The 17283-nt window shown below is 44.3% G+C and overlaps 1 protein-coding gene across 1 annotated transcript in view; it reads left to right on the plus strand.

Annotated features, from left to right (window-relative positions):
- The window catches only part of map1b (microtubule-associated protein 1B), a 113750-nt gene that overhangs the window by 66272 nt on the left and 30195 nt on the right, over positions 1 to 17283 (plus strand). The gene's annotated exons all lie outside the window — the stretch shown is intronic.

Below are 17283 nucleotides of genomic sequence, written 5' to 3' on the forward strand. Positions count from 1 at the left end.
AGGGAAGAAATTGCTGCTTATCATAAGGTATCACAGACAGTGCAGACCAAACAGCATTATTAGAATCATAGAATTCCTACAATGCAGAGAAGGCCAATAGGCCGATTGAGACTGCACCAGCAACAATCCTACCAGGCCCTATCCCCATTATCCCACACATTTACCCTGCTGGTCCCCCAACACTTAGGGGCAATTGAACATGGTGGCACAGCACCAGGGACCCACAGTTCAAATCCTGGCTTGGGTCACTGTCTGTGTGGAGTTTGTACATTCTCCTCGTGTCTGCATTAGTTTGCTCCAGTTTCCTCCCACAATCCAAAGATGTGTGGGTTAGGTTGATTGGGTGTGGTAAATTGCCCCTTAGTGTCAGGGGGACTAGCAGGGTAAATAGGTGGGGCTGTGAGGATAGGGGTTGGTGGAACTGTGGTCAGTGCTGACTCTGAGCTAAATGGCCTCCTTCTGCACTGTAAGGATTCTGTGATTCTAACCTGCATATCTTTGGCGAAGTTTTGAATGGAAGAAATTTGCAGCTTGTGTAAGGGCTGTTGGCAGTTACCAATTATGCTGCAGACCTGCAGTGTCATTATACAAACTTTAAATTCTGACACAAAGCAGTGAGATCCACTTGTTCCATGGTGACTGATTATACAAAGGATTGTTGCTGTGGTAGCTGCCTCTGGGTCAAGGCTGTTAGAACCTGTGACTGCACCATCTGGGAAATGCAGTCAGAGAAAATAATACAGTCGCAGTTCTCACATCCCCCACACTGAAAGTGAGGGCAGATTGGGAATTATTCTTATTTTAATTCATTTTGACAAAATGGTAATGATTGTGACAGCAGAGCACATTAACAATTGGTGATTCTACAGCTAACCATTCCCACTTCAAGCAGCAGTAACTTTTAACAGTGAAACACTACCCTGTCCTTTCTCCAGGTGCCCAGCAACTTGGTGACATTTCACCTACTTTCCAATCATAGGTTACTGACAATACAGACACTCACCGGAGTGGGTGATTTCTGAAGTGATTGGGCAACTGGCAACCAAGACTGCACATTTAACCACTAACACTTGAGTAAAAGCGGCTAATTCAGTCACATCTATTATCTTGCACACAGTGTTATAGCCCACAGAACATCTGAACTACTGCACCACTGCTGAACAGAAACCAGCTTCAGAAAAATCCAGATGAAGAGGCCATTTGTCTCATCCATGTTTGAAAACAATATACTCTTGCTTCACATCATTTAATTGAATTCTGAATGAATCGAATCTTTTCCCCTCTGTTTGCCATACCAACATGTTCCTCTGGCTGTTCAATGCACAGAGAATAAAGAGGTTTTTTTATTCATTCATGGGATGTGGCCTTCACTGGCTCAGCCAGCATTCATTGCCTATCCCTAATTGCCCTTGAGAAATGTAATAAATCTTCAGAGGCCCAAGTCCCTTCACCAAAACCCCTTTATTTATTTTGCCAACAGCAGTACACAGAGTGCTGTCAATCAGCAGTCTACCATCAGGAATCCCAGAGGGGCTGGCACTCTCGGTTAAATACAAGAAAAAGACTTCCGGATTGGCCCATCAATTGACTCCTTAATCAGGGAGTTCATATTCTAATAGCCCAACCTCAATGGCTTGATGGAAGTCATTTCAAAAAGGTGGTGCCTTCTTGAACTATTGCAGTCCTTGTGTGTAGGTGGGGAGTTAGATCCAATGACTGAGAAGGAACAGTGATATATTTCCAAGTCAGGATGATGAGTAGCTTGGAGGGAATTTTGCAGATGATGGTGGTCCCAGATACCTGTTATCCTTGTCCTTCCAGTGTACAGAATAGAAGTTTACACTCAGTTCACTGTGTCTTTGCTGCCTCTTTTAATCATAGAGTTTTACAGCACAGAAAGAAGCCCTTTGGCCCATCATGTCTGCCCTGGCCATCAACCACCTGTCTATTCTAATCCCATTTTCCAGCACTTGGTCCATAGTCTTGTATGCCATGGTATTTCAAGTACTTATCTAAACTTCTTAAGTGTTGTGAGGGTTTCTGCATTCATCACCCTTTTTCAGGAAGTGAGTTCCAGATTCCTACCATCATCTGGATGAAAAAGATTTCCTTCAAATTTACTCTAAATCCCCTGCACCTTGCCTTTAAATCTATTCTGCCTGGTTATTGAGCCCTCTCCTAGGAAGGAAGTTTCTTCCTACCCACCCTATCTATGTCTTAATTTTGTACACTTCAATCAGGTTTTCCCCCCAGCCTTCTCTGCTCTAAGGACAACAACCACATCTAAACAGCTTTTTGTCTAAGCTGAAACACTGCAGCCAAGGCAACACCCTGGTGAATCTCCTCCTCTGCACCCTTTCTAGTGCAATCACATCCTTCCTATAATGTGGTGACCAGAACTGCACACAGAATTCTAGCTGTGGTCTAACGAGTGTTTTATACAGCTACTCATTATCTAGTTGCTCTTGTATCCAATGCCTCGGCTAATAAAGGCAAGCATCCCAGAGCAATTGTGGAACAACCGAAAGCCAAATTGCCTGCTCTATACTCTTTCCATAGTTTGACTTCCTCTGCTTCAAGTTGCCTGCCGGCTTTCACTGTTTAAAAATAAGTGATTTCTGTTTTACCAACACTCTTGTGGCAAAGTATTCAATGTTCCACATTTCTCTTCATGAAGAAGCTATTTGCACCATTGCAAACCCTCTGTCTTTCTCTAATATTCCATCTCCACCTCTTCTCAAGTACAAAGACATTGCTGTGTTAGTTTCAGGAAAGTAGCCATGATGCGGAGCTGTCGGCATTACATTAGATTGGGGTGGGCACAGTAAGAAGTCTCTCAACACCAGGTTGAAGTCCAACAGGCTCGTTTGGAATTGTGAGCTTTCAGAGCAAGTGCTCCTTCCTTCTTCACTCACTTGATGAAGGAGCAGTGCTCCGAAAGCTCGTCGCTCCAAACAAACCTGTTGGACTTTAACCTGGTGTTCATGGGACATTTTACTCAGAAAAATAGCTAGGGGCAGCGACTCTTCACAATTCCTGTGTGTTCCTGAAACCAGCAGCTTCTCATTTGGCAGTTTATTCATAGACCCACATAATCATTGCTGTGGTAGCCATCAGTTCACAAAGCATGCGGTCATTAATACTATCGAGTTCAGCCAATGAATAAAAGCACGCATGTTTTCAACCAGTGGCACTGTTTTTTTTTTAAAATGCCTTTTGACATTTGACAGAGTTATATCTTTCTTCCGTGAGATTGAGCACATCTGCCCACAAGCCATCAAAGCTGATTTTGAGTCCTTGCTAATAGCAACCACATCTGCTCCTCGATATTTGATACCATGTTCCATGAGCAATAAACTCAATTCAAGTGAGCACCAACACCTTCAGGAGATATCAGTTGCTTTTAACCAAGTTATATTTGACGAGCCTTGCCTGCTGAATTATATCCAATCTAACAATATTATGAACACATTCAATGTTATTTTAAGTCTGCCTGTCCTGTAACCTGGTAAGATGATTATATTTCTCTGTTATTGAAAAATATTTTGCACTTTATAATTGACTCTTTTATCAATAGTGCTACCTCCCCCCCTTCTTTTTTTTTTAATCCCCCACTCTATTCCAGCCTGAAAAATAAACTCTAATCCAGGGATATTGAGTTGCCATTTCTGCTCCTTTTTAAACCAAGCCTCTGTTATAGCGATGATATTGTGCTGCCATTTGTCTATCTGAGCCTTCAGCTCATCTTTATGTGCAATGCTCTTTGCAGTTACATATATACCTTTTCAACACTGCCACATTCCTGTGCTGTACATGTTTTAACCTCTCCTGCGTCTCTCTTTCAAGGTCACTTACTAATTTTCTATCTCCTTCTCCCTGCTCTGAACTTGCCCTCACCCCCTGCCAATCAGGTTTAAAACCTCGTCTACAGCACGAGCAAATCTCTTTTTGTGAGGATGTTCATCCCTGTTCAGGTGTAGACTGTCCAGTTTGTACAGGCCCCACCTTCCCCAGAACCAGCCCCAATGCCTCAGAAATTTGATGTTTCCCCTTTCACAATAAGAAGAAAATAACATTTCGGAATCCATTCCAGTTCCTCCACAGGGCAGACTGAACAGCAAAACTGATTATAACCATCTTCCCCATGCACACACCCAACCCAGAAAAACAAATCCCCACATTTGGACGTCTATCTTTCCAGCTACATGTTCAAACACTCAATTCTCCTATTTCCACGTGCATTTGCACACAGGATTGGGAATAATCCTGAGATTACTGCCTCAGAGGTCCTGCTTTTCAACCTCCTTTCTGGTTCCCTGAAATCTGCTTCCAGGGCTTCACCTCTTTCCTACCTAAGTACTAACTTGGAGCACAAACTCTGGTTGATCAGCCCTTCCACAGAAGAATGTCCTGCAGCCACTCCATGACAAACTGAACCCTGGCACCACAGTGACAGCATACCATCCTGGGGTCATGTCTACAGCCACAGAAACACCTGTCTGCTCCCCTTATTAATAAATCCCCGATTACAATTGCTCTTTATTTCTTCCCTCCCGTCCTGTACAGCAGAGCTGCCTAAGGTGCTACAACCATGGGTCTGACCACACTCCTCTGAGAAAACAGTATCCAAAATGGAAAACCGATTGGTGAGCAGGACCCTGGGGGTCTCCTGCATTATCTGCCTAGTTTTCTTGGACTGACACTATCTGGTGGCCACCCATTCTCTTTCTGCCTCCAGGCTCTTAAGCTGCATTGTGGCTGCTTCTCTGAACACATGACCCATGGAGCTCTCCACCTCATAGATGCACAGCAAGGGGTGCACTGCTGGCAGGACCAGAGACTCCCTCCGGCACGAACAGCCTGAGAATTCCAGCCAGAGTTTCTATCCGTGATTCATTGTTTTGTTAGTGCAGAGATGACAGATATCACCCACAATACAGTTATGGAGGACAAGGGCCTTATTCACGAGTGAACAAATATTTCAGGGAAAAATATAAAGGGGGACAGTAATTGCTGCTGTGCCGTTGAGGTTAGTGTGAGTGGGATAATGTTAGTGCGAAAGGGATGAGGAGGAGGTTAGTGAGGTTAACTGCTCAGAAGCTATGACCAAAGCATGGTGGGGGAATGGTGTATAGGTTGTCAGGCAGGAACATTAGACCCAGAGGACAATCCCATGGGAAGCAGCTGAAGAAAGCTAATCACTTGCTCAATGGGGATTCGATCCTGGACAGATGGTTGGAGACAGAGTGTGCAGACTGAGGGATAATTGAATCAGAGTAGGAATTGTGTTGGCCTATTGCTGGAGTAGGATAAAATAAAAGAGTGAAAGATGGCCTGGCTGGGGAGAAGGTGGGGAGTGAGAGCAAACTGGAAGACTCTTTTTGTCCATGGAATTGTCACACACCCAAGAATAAACATCCGCAAAAGAGTGGGAAAGAAAAGTGGTTCTTATACAGAATGTACCAATGGACTAAAAGAAAAGCAAATCGCTAAGGATGCCGGAGTTTTGAAGTTAAAAATAGAAAGTGCTGGAAATACTAAACAAGTCTGGCATCATCTGTGAAGAGAGAAAGAGTTAATCTCCAGTGGATCCTGCCCCTTCTTTCAAACTTTGAAACGAGTGCCATGGACTCTTTAAAGAATGCAGGCAAAATTATTAGGATGACGAATGCTTTGATCTGTAATTGCAAACGCGGTAGGAAACATTAATTTCAACTCAACTTATTGAAATAAGATTAGGAAAGAACAAAAATGTTTCAAAATTCATTTCCTTTGAAACATCGCTTTAATGAATAATAATGAACAACAGAACATTATTGGGTTCACAGTATTTCAACGAAAGAATTAAAATCAACCAAAGTTCTGGAAGAGTTAAGTAAGTCCGCCTCCGAGCTTGGAAAGAAATGTGATATCATCTACCGACTGCCTGCCCTTTGGTAGCCACCAGCTAGAAAAGAAGGGATTGATTGATTTGTGCTCATACCAAACATATGATCTTGCACGAGTCTGATTGAATTAACAGAACAATGTTTGTTCCAAGGTGATGAATGTGCACTTGTGGACCATGTCTGGGGTCAGACAAAGTCCTGGTCACAATGTGAGCAGCAATGTGACCATTCATCCAGCAGGACAATGGGTCAAGGCCTATTGTTTTTGAACCCACACATTTTGTATAGATACACTGGCTGGAGGAAAGAGTGAGTGTACTTCTACTTTTACTGCAGCACCACAGGGACTCATTACTGATGTGAGTCATCAAATGAGGAGGCTGTTGCTAACCTAATGGCACAGCCATGCTTGTCAGAGTCCTTTAGGCAATTTGATGTAGCAATCTCTGTTTGTTTAATAAAATGAAAAGTTAAAGGTGGGTCTGCTTTAGTAGATTGCATACACACCTTATTTTATTTATTAGTCTCACAAGTAGACTTTAACTCTGCATGAAATTACTGTGAAAATCCTCTAGTTGCCACACTCCAGCACCTGTTTGGGTACACTGAAGGAGAATTTAGCATGCCCAATGCACCTAACCACATGTCTTTCAGACTGTGGGAGGAAACTCATGCAGACACAGGAAGAACGTACAGACTTTGCGTAGACAGTGACCCAAGCTGGGAATCAAACCTGGGTCCCTGGCATTGTGAGGCAGCAGGGCTAACCACTGTACCACCATGCACAGGGATTGTCCTACCATCTCAATGTTACTGGAAGATAATGTAGCAATTGCCAAATGTTTGTTAGCAATTGCAGAAGGCACCAGAATTCAAATTATGCATCATAATACTCATATTTAAGGTCAACCATAGGAGGCAGGAAAACAGAACTGCAAACAGAATGAATGCAGCTCGTCAACGTTACTTTTCAAGTTAGTAACAACCGACAGCCAGTACATTTCTAACATTGTTGGGGTGAGGAATGAGGAGTAGAGTATTTGATATTTGATCTTTTCAAGATAATCCATATATTTGATATAGTCAGTTAGTTTAAAGTTAGTCGTTTAATATCCAAGAATGAATCCCAGCAGAGATTTCCAATCATAGAATCCCTGCAGTGCAGAAAGAGGCTATCTGGCCTATTGAGTCTGCACCAACCACAATCCCGCCCAGGCCTTACCTCCATATCCCTATATATTTACCTGCTAATCCCTCTAACCTATACATCTCAGGACACTAAGGGGCAATTTAGTATGGCCAATCAACCTAACCCTCAGATCTTTGGCCTGTGGGAGGAAACCGGAGCATAGAACATAGAATACTACAGCACAAACAGGCCCTTCGGCCCACAAGTTGCGCCGATCACATCATCACCTACCAACCTACAGACCTATCTATAACCCTCAATCTCATTAAACCCCATATACTCATCCAGAAGTCTTTTAAAAGACCCCAGCGAGTTCGCCTCCACCACCACTGACGGCAGCCGATTCCATTCACTCACCACCCTCTGAGTGAAAAACTTACCCCTAACATCACTTCTGAACCTCCCTCCCCGCACCTTAAATCTGTGTCCTCTCGTAGCGACCATTTCATCTGGAGGAAATCCATGCAAAATCTCATTCATTATTGTGAGGGGTTCCCAATCCACTGTTCCTTCTGCAATGTTATGATCCGATTGTACAATGTTCATAGAATCCATACCGTGCAGAAATAGGCCATTCAGCCCATTGAGCCTGCACTGACTACAATCCCACTCAGGCCCTATTCCTGTAAACCTACGTATTTACTCCGGTGGTCCCCTTGACACTAATGTCAGAATTTTACAGCTTTGCCCACTCAAGGCTCGTAAGATCCTGCCAATGTAGAATGCCATTCTGCGAGCCTCCCCCACCCCGCAATTGGGCCAGGCGTGCCGGTAAAATTCCAGCCTAAGGGTCACTTTTGCATTGTCAATAACATAACCCGCACACCACTGGAGATGATCAAAGTGATTTAAATGCTCAGTGTACAGTAGAGGTAAATGAGTCTCTGTTCCATTGAACCTAGAAGTCATATATGCTAAGTGGAAGGTTAATTACATGCATAAAATATAATATTTTATAAATACATTGAAATATGACTATGCTGAACCCCAAGTCGGTGAGAGTGGGGAATTACTAATGGGAAAACAAGAAATGGCAAAGACTTTGGACAAATATTTTGTGTTAAAGCCCCCCAAAAAAACCCAAGAATAACCCAACAGCAGGGAGCAAAACGAGGGAGGAATTTAAAATAGTGATAATCACTCGAGGAAATAGATCAGGAAAGCTAGTGGGGCTAAAATCTGGTAAGTCCCCTAGACCCGATTGCCTGTATCCTTGGGTCATAAAGGGAGTGACGATTGAGATGGTGGTTGTATTGGTCCCTAGATTCTGGAATGGCCAGTCGGATTGGCCAAGGATGGAACTTTGTCCCCAGTGAGAAATCCCCAGCCTCCGCCCCCAGTAGTAGTCTGCCCGTTGCATAGAACATAGAACATAGAACACTACAGCACAAACAGGCCCTTCGGCCCACAAGTTGCGCCGATCACATCACCTACCAACCTACAGACCTATCTATAACCCTCAATCTCATTAAACCCCATTTACTCATCCAGAAGTCTTTTAAAAGACCCCAGCGAGTTCGCCTCCACCACCACTGACGGCAGCCGATTCCATTCACTCACCACCCTCTGAGTGAAAAACTTACCCCTAACATCACTTCTGAACCTCCCTCCCCGCACCTTAAATCTGTGTCCTCTCGTAGCGACCATTTCAAACCGGGGAAATAGCCTCTGAGAGTCCACCCTATCTATTCCTCTCAACATTTTGTAAACTTCTATCAGGTCGCCTCTCAACCTTCGTCTCTCCAGGGAAAAGAGTCCCAGCTCCCTCAACCTAACTTCATAAGGTTGCGTGTCATTCTCTGAACCTCCAAGGATTCTGCTGTCAAATAAGCAGTGGTTGAAAAACAAATGTACAAACCAGAATGGAACATTTGAAGGAAATACAAGCGTGATAGGAATAAAGGAAAGAATTGATTGAAAAATGAATAAGGATAATTTTATGAAGCTCCTTGGAATCCTGTAGGCCGTGAATGCAGCTCAAGAGATGTGGCTGTAAAGATAATTTCTGCAAGCTTGCAGTCCCAGCACAGAGCTCATTTAATGGGAGCGCACGCCCAAGATAGAAACAGTACAATGTCGGACAGATTATACAAATCTGATTTGGAGCCTTATATATCAGATGTATGTGTGTGTGTGTGTGTGTATATATATATACATATATTAGAAACGAAGGCTCAGACATTAGCAGATTCGGCTTGGGGTTACCAAGGACCACTGACTTCAGAACTCAAATTCTTGTTCAGTGCTTATGCTTCATAAAAAAAATTATATTTGGAATGCCGATTCATAAAATCTACTCTTACAGACCAAATTCTCCAATCTGCATTCACCAATACAGAACCTGGATATTAGATGTGGAACGTCACCAAAATTACCCCTCTTGTTTTACCTTTGCTGTGTGTGACTACATGTCAGCTGGTGTCAAGAGAGGCAGCAGCAGCATAGGATCCCTACGTGCAAAAGAAGGCCATTCAGCCCATCAAGCCTGCACCAACTCTTTGGCAGAGCATCATCCCATGTATTTATCCTGCTAATCCCCCAAACCTACACATCTTTGGACACTAAGGGTCAATTTAGCATGGCCAATCCACCTAACCTGCACATCTTTGGGCTGTGGGAGGAAGCCAGAGCACTCGGAGGAAATCCATGAAGATATGGGGAGAACGTGCATGCTCCTCATAAGCAGTGGCCCAGGGCTGGAATTGAACCTGGGTCCCTGGCACAATGAGGCAGCAGTGCTAACCACTGTGCCAGCATGCCACAGTTTGTTAACAATTCGGTTACGTTCACCTTAGTGATGGGAAGAGATAGGCGTGAACCTCGGGTCAGCAATTTTAGCTGGGGTAAGGGCGATTATGAGGCTATCAGGAGTGAATTAGGAAGCATGGATTGGATTAGGGGATTGCAGGGACTGGGAACATCTGAAATGTGGAATTTTTTCAAGGAGCAGCTACTGCGAGTCCTTGATAGGTATGTCCCTGTCAGGCATGGTGGATTTGGTAGGGCTAGGGAACCGTGGTGCACTAAAAGAGTTGAGTCGATGGTTAAAAAGAAAAAGGAGGCTTATGTTCGGATGAGATTGGAGGGCTCAGATAGTGCACTAGAAAGCTTTAGATTGGCTAGGAGGGAGTTGAAGAGTGAGTTGAGAAGGGCTAAAAGAGGACATGAGAAGACTTTGGCTGATAGGATTAAGGAGAATCCTAAGGCGTTCTATAAGTATGTCAAGAACAGAAGGTTGGTCAGGGCAAGATTAGGGCCAGTTACAGACAGCAGGGGGAAGTTGTGTGTGGAACCGGAGGAGATTGGAGAAGTATTGAACCAATATTTCTCTTCGGTGTTCACGCAGGGGGACATGAATATAGCTGAGGAGGACATTGGGTCGCAGGGGTGTAAAATAGAAAGTATTACGGTTGATAAAGAGGATGTGCTGGAAATTCTTGAGGGGCTGAAAATAGATAAGTCCCCTGGTCCGGATGGGATCTACCCTAGGATTCTCTGGGAGGCTAGAGAGGTGATTGCAGAGCCTCTGGCTCAGATCTTCAGGTCGTCATTGGTCTCTGGTGTAGTCCCGGAGGATTGGAGGATAGCGAATGTTGTCCCATTGTTTAAGAAGGGGAACAGAGACTTTGCCGGGAATTATAGACCGGTGAGTCTTACTTCTGTTGTGGGCAAGGTTTTAGAAAAAATTATTAGGGATAGGATTTATAGTTATTTGGAGTGTAATGAATTGATTAGAAATAGTCAGCATGGTTTTGTAGCAGGTAGGTCGTGCCTTACTAACCTTATTGAGTTTTTTGAGAAGGTGACCAAAGAGGTGGATGGGGGTAAGGCAGTTGACGTGGTATACATGGATTTTAGTAAGGCGTTCGATAAGGTTCACCATGGTAGGCTTCTGCAGAAAATGCAGATGTATGGGATTGTGGGTAATCTAGGAAGTTGGATCAGGAATTGGCTATCAGATAGGAGACAGAGGGTGGTGGTGGATGGTAAATATTCATCATGGAGTGCAGTTACGAGTGGTGTGCCTCAGGGATCTGTTTTGGGGCCACTGTTGTTTGTAATTTTTATTAATGATCTGGATGAGGGTATAGTTGGGTGGATTAGTAAATTTGCTGATGACACCAAAGTTGGAGGTGTGGTAGATTGTGAGGAAGGGTGTCATAGTCTGCAGGGAGACTTAGATAGGTTGCAGAGCTGGGCCGAGAGGTGGCGGATGGAATTTAATGCGGAGAAGTGTGAGGTAATTCACTTTGGTAGGAGCAACAGATGTGTCGAGTATAGGGCTAACGGGAGGACTTTGAATAGTGTGGATGAACAGAGGGATCTAGGTGTGTGTGTACATAGATCCCTGAAAGTTGGGAATCAAGTAGATAAGGTTGTCAAGAAGGCGTACGGTGTCTTGGCGTTTATTGGTAGGGGGATTGAATTTAGGAGTCGCAGTGTAATGTTGCAACTGTACACTACTCCTAGTGCGGCCGCACTTGGAGTACTGTGTGCAGTTCTGGTCCCCGCATTACAAGAAGGATGTGGAGGCGTTGGAGAGGGTGCAGAGGAGGTTTACTAGGATGTTGCCTGGTATGGTGGGGAGGTCCTATGAGGAGAGACTGAGGGATCTAGGGTTGTTTTCGTTGGGAAGAAGGCGGCTAAGAGGGGATCTTATTGAAACATATAAGATGATTAGGGGTTTAGATAGGGTGGATAGTGATAGCCTTTTTCCTCGGATGGAGAAAGCTAGCACGAGGGGGCATGACTTTAAATTAAGGGGGGGTAGCTACAGGACGGATGTCAGGGGTAGGTTCTTTACCCAGCGGGTGGTGAGGGATTGGAATGCCCTGCCTGCTGCAGTTGTAGATGCGTCTAGTTTGGGGGCGTTTAAGAGATCTCTGGATAGGTTTATGGACGAAAAGGGATTGGTATAGGCTAGTGGGTCATTGTTTTTGTAACTGGTCGGCGCAACATCGTGGGCCGAAGGGCCTGTTCTGCGCTGTAATGTTCTATGTTCTATGTTCTATGTCTTCATTGGTGCTAAATCGCTTTTCCTTTCCTCATTATTGATGCTTCATGTTGTGAAGCAATCTTTAAAGTTGGCTTGTTCTTGTACTCTTGCTTTCAGGGCTAATACTATACAAACCTAAATTCACATTTCATCCAATTTTGAGAAACTTTCAACAGCATCAAAAGTAACATGCAGTGAGATTTGTGACACCACAACCACAGGCCTGTTTGGACACCTAGGAGAGGAATGTTTGGTATTCAGATAAACACTATTGTGATGCTCAGTCTACTTGCCTCTAAGATATGCAAGTGGGTGGTGGCAGCAGCCTGTTGGTCATGTTTCCATTATACAGCTTCGCAATTTTCAGAGAAGAATGTAACCTGGAGGCAAGCCTGTGGAGATGGGAGTGAGCTGACAGCTCCCTTTTATATTGTTGAGGAATGCAGGGCAGCGGCCAGGCAAGAAACTACAAAAGGATGTGAATGTAGCCCAATCCATCACACAAACCAGCCTCCCATCCATTGACTCTGTCTACACTTCCCGCTGCCTCGGCAAAGCAGCCAGCATAATTTAGGACCCCATGCACCCCAGACATTTTCTGTTCCACCCTCTTCCGTCGAAAAAAAAGGTACGAAAGTCTGAGATCACGTACCAACCGACTCAAGTACAGCTTCTTCCCTGCTGCCATCGGGCTTTCAAATGGACCTACTTCACATTAAGTTGATCTTTCTCTGTACCCTAGCTATGACTGTAACACTATCTTCTGCACTCCCTCATTTCCTTTTCTATGAACGGTATGCTTTGTCTGTAAAGCATGCAAGAAACAATACTTTACACCGTAAACTAATACGTGTGACAATAATAAATCAAATAAAGAATTCAAAGGCTGTGAAGACTGCAGCAATCTGCACTCCTGCAATGACTTATGAAGGACCAACTTGCTGGGATCCCTGAGGACTGTATCCACGTGGGTTGAAGAGCTCAAAGGAGCAACGCACAGGGAACTTATCCTGCATCACTCCTACCAATTCTCTTTAAATTGAGGCAGCAATGTTATGGGTTATCCTGTTTCATGGGTTTGTGTTCCAATTCAATCGTGTGTGCCGTTTTTAAATCTGTTTCTCTATCCTTCCATTACGTGAATACAGACCTATTCAGGAGCATATAACATGCCGATTTCAGTATTTTCAGAGTGCCAGATATTTTACAGCCTCTGCTCAAGATTTACAATTTCAATCGGTTCCTTGGGGTAATTACAATAGGCATTAGAAAAATGCGATTGAGAAATCCACTGGTTTTCTGAGATTAACCTGACAGTGCTAGGGACCTGGGTTCGATTCCCAGGCTGGGGCCATTGTCTGTGCGGCATCTGCACGTTCTCTTCCTGTCTGCATGGGTTTCCTTCAGGTGCTCCGGATTCCTCCCACAGTCCAAAAGATGTACTGGTTAGGTTAATAAATTCTCCCTCAGTGCTACCCGAACAGGCGTCGGAGTGTGGCAACTGGGAGACTCTCACAGTAGCTTCATCGCAGTGTTAACATAAGCTTATCTGTGACACTAATAAATAAATTAAAAACTTAAACAGTTCCAGTACCTCTGCCAACCCCCAGAAATCATCTCAGTGCTAGGGCATAACTGCAGGAGTCTCTCAGGATAGTGTCCTAGGTTCCACCATCTTCAGCTGCTTCACCAATGATCTTCTCTCTATCACGGGGTCGGAAGTGGGGATGTACACTGAGTGCACAGAGATGGCAGTGGTGGTTGAGATGACAGGTGAAGCATGTAGGGTGGCAGTTGGGTGAGGTGGGGTCAGCTGGAGGATAGTTGGGTGGGGTTTGGGGGGGTGGTGGGTTGTGGTGGTCAGTGTGAGTGACAGTTTTGTAGATGTCTTGGTGTCAGACCAGGTTTTAGTCTGTCTAACGTTTCTGAGGTAATTATCCAGGTAAATGCGTGGAAACTGTCCAAAGCCTCTGTTTCTGACTTCAAGTTGGAGACATTCACAGAAGGTTCTGGGGGACCATGGGAAGTGCCTGTCAGAAGCTGAACCTTCCTGGACAGGTCCCATGTAGGCCAGAGGATCAGGGCTTCCACAGGGTGCCGACATGCATATGTACAGTCTCCGATGATCTGGAGACCAGGGGAACTGGGCCCAAGTTAAAGAATCTTCAAACAAAGCGACTGAACATAAGAAATAGGAGCAGGAGTGAGCCATCTGGCCCCTCGAGCCTGCTCCGCCATTCAATAAGATCATGGCTGATCCTATTGTGGACTCCAGTTACCCACTCGCTCACCATAACCCTTAATTCCTCTACTGTTCAAAAATTTATCTATCTTTGCCTTAAAAACATTCAATGAGTTGGCCTCAATTATTTCACTGGGCAGGGAATTCCACAGATTCACAACCCTTTGTGTGAAGGAGTTCTTCCTCAACTCAGTCCTAAATCTGCTTCCCCTTAACTTGAGGCTATGCCCCCTAGTTCTAGTTTCACCCACCAGTGGAATCAGCTTCCCTGCTTCTATCTTATCTATTCCCTTCATAATCTTATATGTTTCTATAAGGTCTCCCCTCAATCTTCTGAATTCCAGTGAGAATAGCCCTAGTCTACTCAGTCTCTTTTCATAAGCCAACCCTCTCAACTCCGAAATCAACCTACTGAATCTCCTCTGCACCCCCTCCAGTGCCAGTATATCCTCTCTCAAGTAAGGAGACCAAAACTGTACACAGTACTCCAGGTGTGGCCTCACCAGCACCTTATCCAGCTGCAACATAACCTCACTGTTTTTAAACTCTATCCCTTTAGTAATGAAGAACAAAACTCCATTTGCCTTCTTAATGACCTGCTGCACCTGCAAACCAACTCCTGCACAAAGACACCCAGGTCCCTCTGTACGCCTTTGCATGCTGCAAATTTTTACCATTTAAATAATAGTCCATTTTGCTGTTATCCCTACCAAAATTGATGACCTCACATTTACCAACATTGTATTCCATCTGCCAGATCCTCGCCCACTCACTTAGACTATCTGTGTCCCTTTGCAGACTTTCAGCATCCTCTGCACACTTCGCTCTGCCACCCATTTTAGTGTCATCTGTGAATTTTGACATACTACATGTGGTCCCCAACTCCAAATCATCTATGTAAATCGTAAACAATTGCAGTCCCAACACTGATCCCTGAGGCACACCACTAGTCTGAAAGTTTGCACAGCTAGTATTTCTGTTATTGTGATATATCTTAGTGTAAGGACACATCAAACTTGCCTGAAGCAGAACTGGAGCTTGGCAAGAGACAATGATTTAGTTTAATTTGGTAAGAATGTGTGGTTTTCAGGATTAGCAAGGAGCCAAGTGAAAAGATTCCTTCTCTTCAGTGACTGGCCTATTCCGTAAGTCCCAATAATGTGCTCAATTGGCTGATCAAACAAAAATGCTGCCTGGGACAAAACCAGAACACAAAGGTCAGAAAAAAAATCATTTAGAAAGTGCCAGGCAATATCCATCTCCAGCAAGAGTGAATATAACCATCGCTTTTTGACATCCAATTGCATTACCATCACTGAATCCCCCACTATCAACATCCTGCGGGTTACCATTGACCATAAACTGAACCCGACCAGCTATATAGTAATATAGCTATCAAAGCAGGTCAGAGGCTAGAAGTCCTGCAGTGTGGAACTCACCACCTGATTTCCCCAAAGCCTTTCCATCATCTACAAGACAGACTACTGGAGTGTAATGGAACACCCTCCACCCACCTGGATGAATGCAGTTCCAGCAACACTCAAAAAGCTCAACACCATCCAGGTCAAAGCAGCCTGCTTGATTGCTACCCCTTCCACAAACATCCCCTCTCTCCACCACCACCACATCTTGGAAATCTCGGAACCCCCTCCCTAATGGTGCTGTAGATGTACCTACACCACAGGGACTGCAGCAGTTCAATAAAGCAGCTTACCACCACCTTCTCAAGGGCAACTAGGAATGGGCAATAAATGCTGGCCTTGCCAGCAACTCACCTATCCCCTAAATGAATTTAAAAAGAGAGACAGATCGATGGGAGAGAGGAATAGTACATGATGACTTGAATGGTCTAATTAAATAAATATTTCCATAATTGTGTGACCTTTTGGCCTGCTTTAAGTTTCTGTAGTCCCATTATTCCAGGTACAGAGCTTCACATGGCAGGAGTGCATACTGAGAGTTCAGGCAAACAAATCCCGCTCATCATTATTATACATTTTGGAATCATTAAAATTAATAATTTGGAAGGTCAACAAAGAGTTGGTCCAAATGAGGCACACAAGAATCAGAATGTCCTAATTTTTAAAAAATTTTATTCATTCATGGGATGTGGGCATCGCTGGCTAGCCCAATGTTTATTGCCCAACTCTAATTGCCTTTGAGAAGGTGGTAGTGAGTCACCTTCTTAAACTGCTGCAGTCCATGTGGTGTAGGTGCACCCACACTGTTCTTCGACAATGAATTCCACAACTTTGACCCAGCAACTGCGAAGGAACGGCAATGATTCCAAGTCAGGATGGTATGTGACTTGGAGAGGGACTTGCTAGTGGCAACATTTCCATTCATCTTAGTCCGTCAACTTAGTTCTACTACGTGATTGCGTTTTGCAGGTTTGGAAGGTGCTGTTGAAGGTGCCTTGATGTGTAAATGCATCCCATAGATGATATACACTGCTGCCACTGTATGTGTAGACGGTGAAGGGAGTGAATGTCTGAGGGTGGGGTACCAAACAAGCAGGCTATTTTGTCCTGGATGGTGTTGAGTTTGCTGTATGTTGCTGGAGCTGCACTCATCCAAGCAATTGGAGAGCATTTCCTCATACTCCCCGACTTGTCCCTTGTAGACTGTAGGGAGACTTTGGGAGTCAGGAAATAAGTTATTCTCTGCAGAATTCCCAGCCTCTGACCTGCTCTTGTAGCCAAAGCTTTTATGTGGCTGGTCCAGTTCAGTCTCTCATCAGTAGTAAACCCAGGATGTTGGATGCCAATTTATAAACCGTTTGCAATTTCGAAAATCAATGTATCTTTGGATAGACCAGTTATTAATTTGCTATATCTATTTGCCTTTGATATTATTCTTGCTGTCTTTGAAACTGTGCTCATACTCAGCTAGAAATTACAACAAAAAATGCCAGAAGCGCTCAGCAGATCAGGCAGTATCCATGAAGAGAGAAACAGAGTTAACAGTT

The sequence above is a fragment of the Carcharhinus amblyrhynchos genome, chromosome 5 (genome assembly GCF_965287045.1).
Source record: "Carcharhinus amblyrhynchos chromosome 5, sCarAmb.v2.hapA, whole genome shotgun sequence".
NCBI classification, from domain to species: Eukaryota; Metazoa; Chordata; class Chondrichthyes; order Carcharhiniformes; family Carcharhinidae; genus Carcharhinus; species Carcharhinus amblyrhynchos.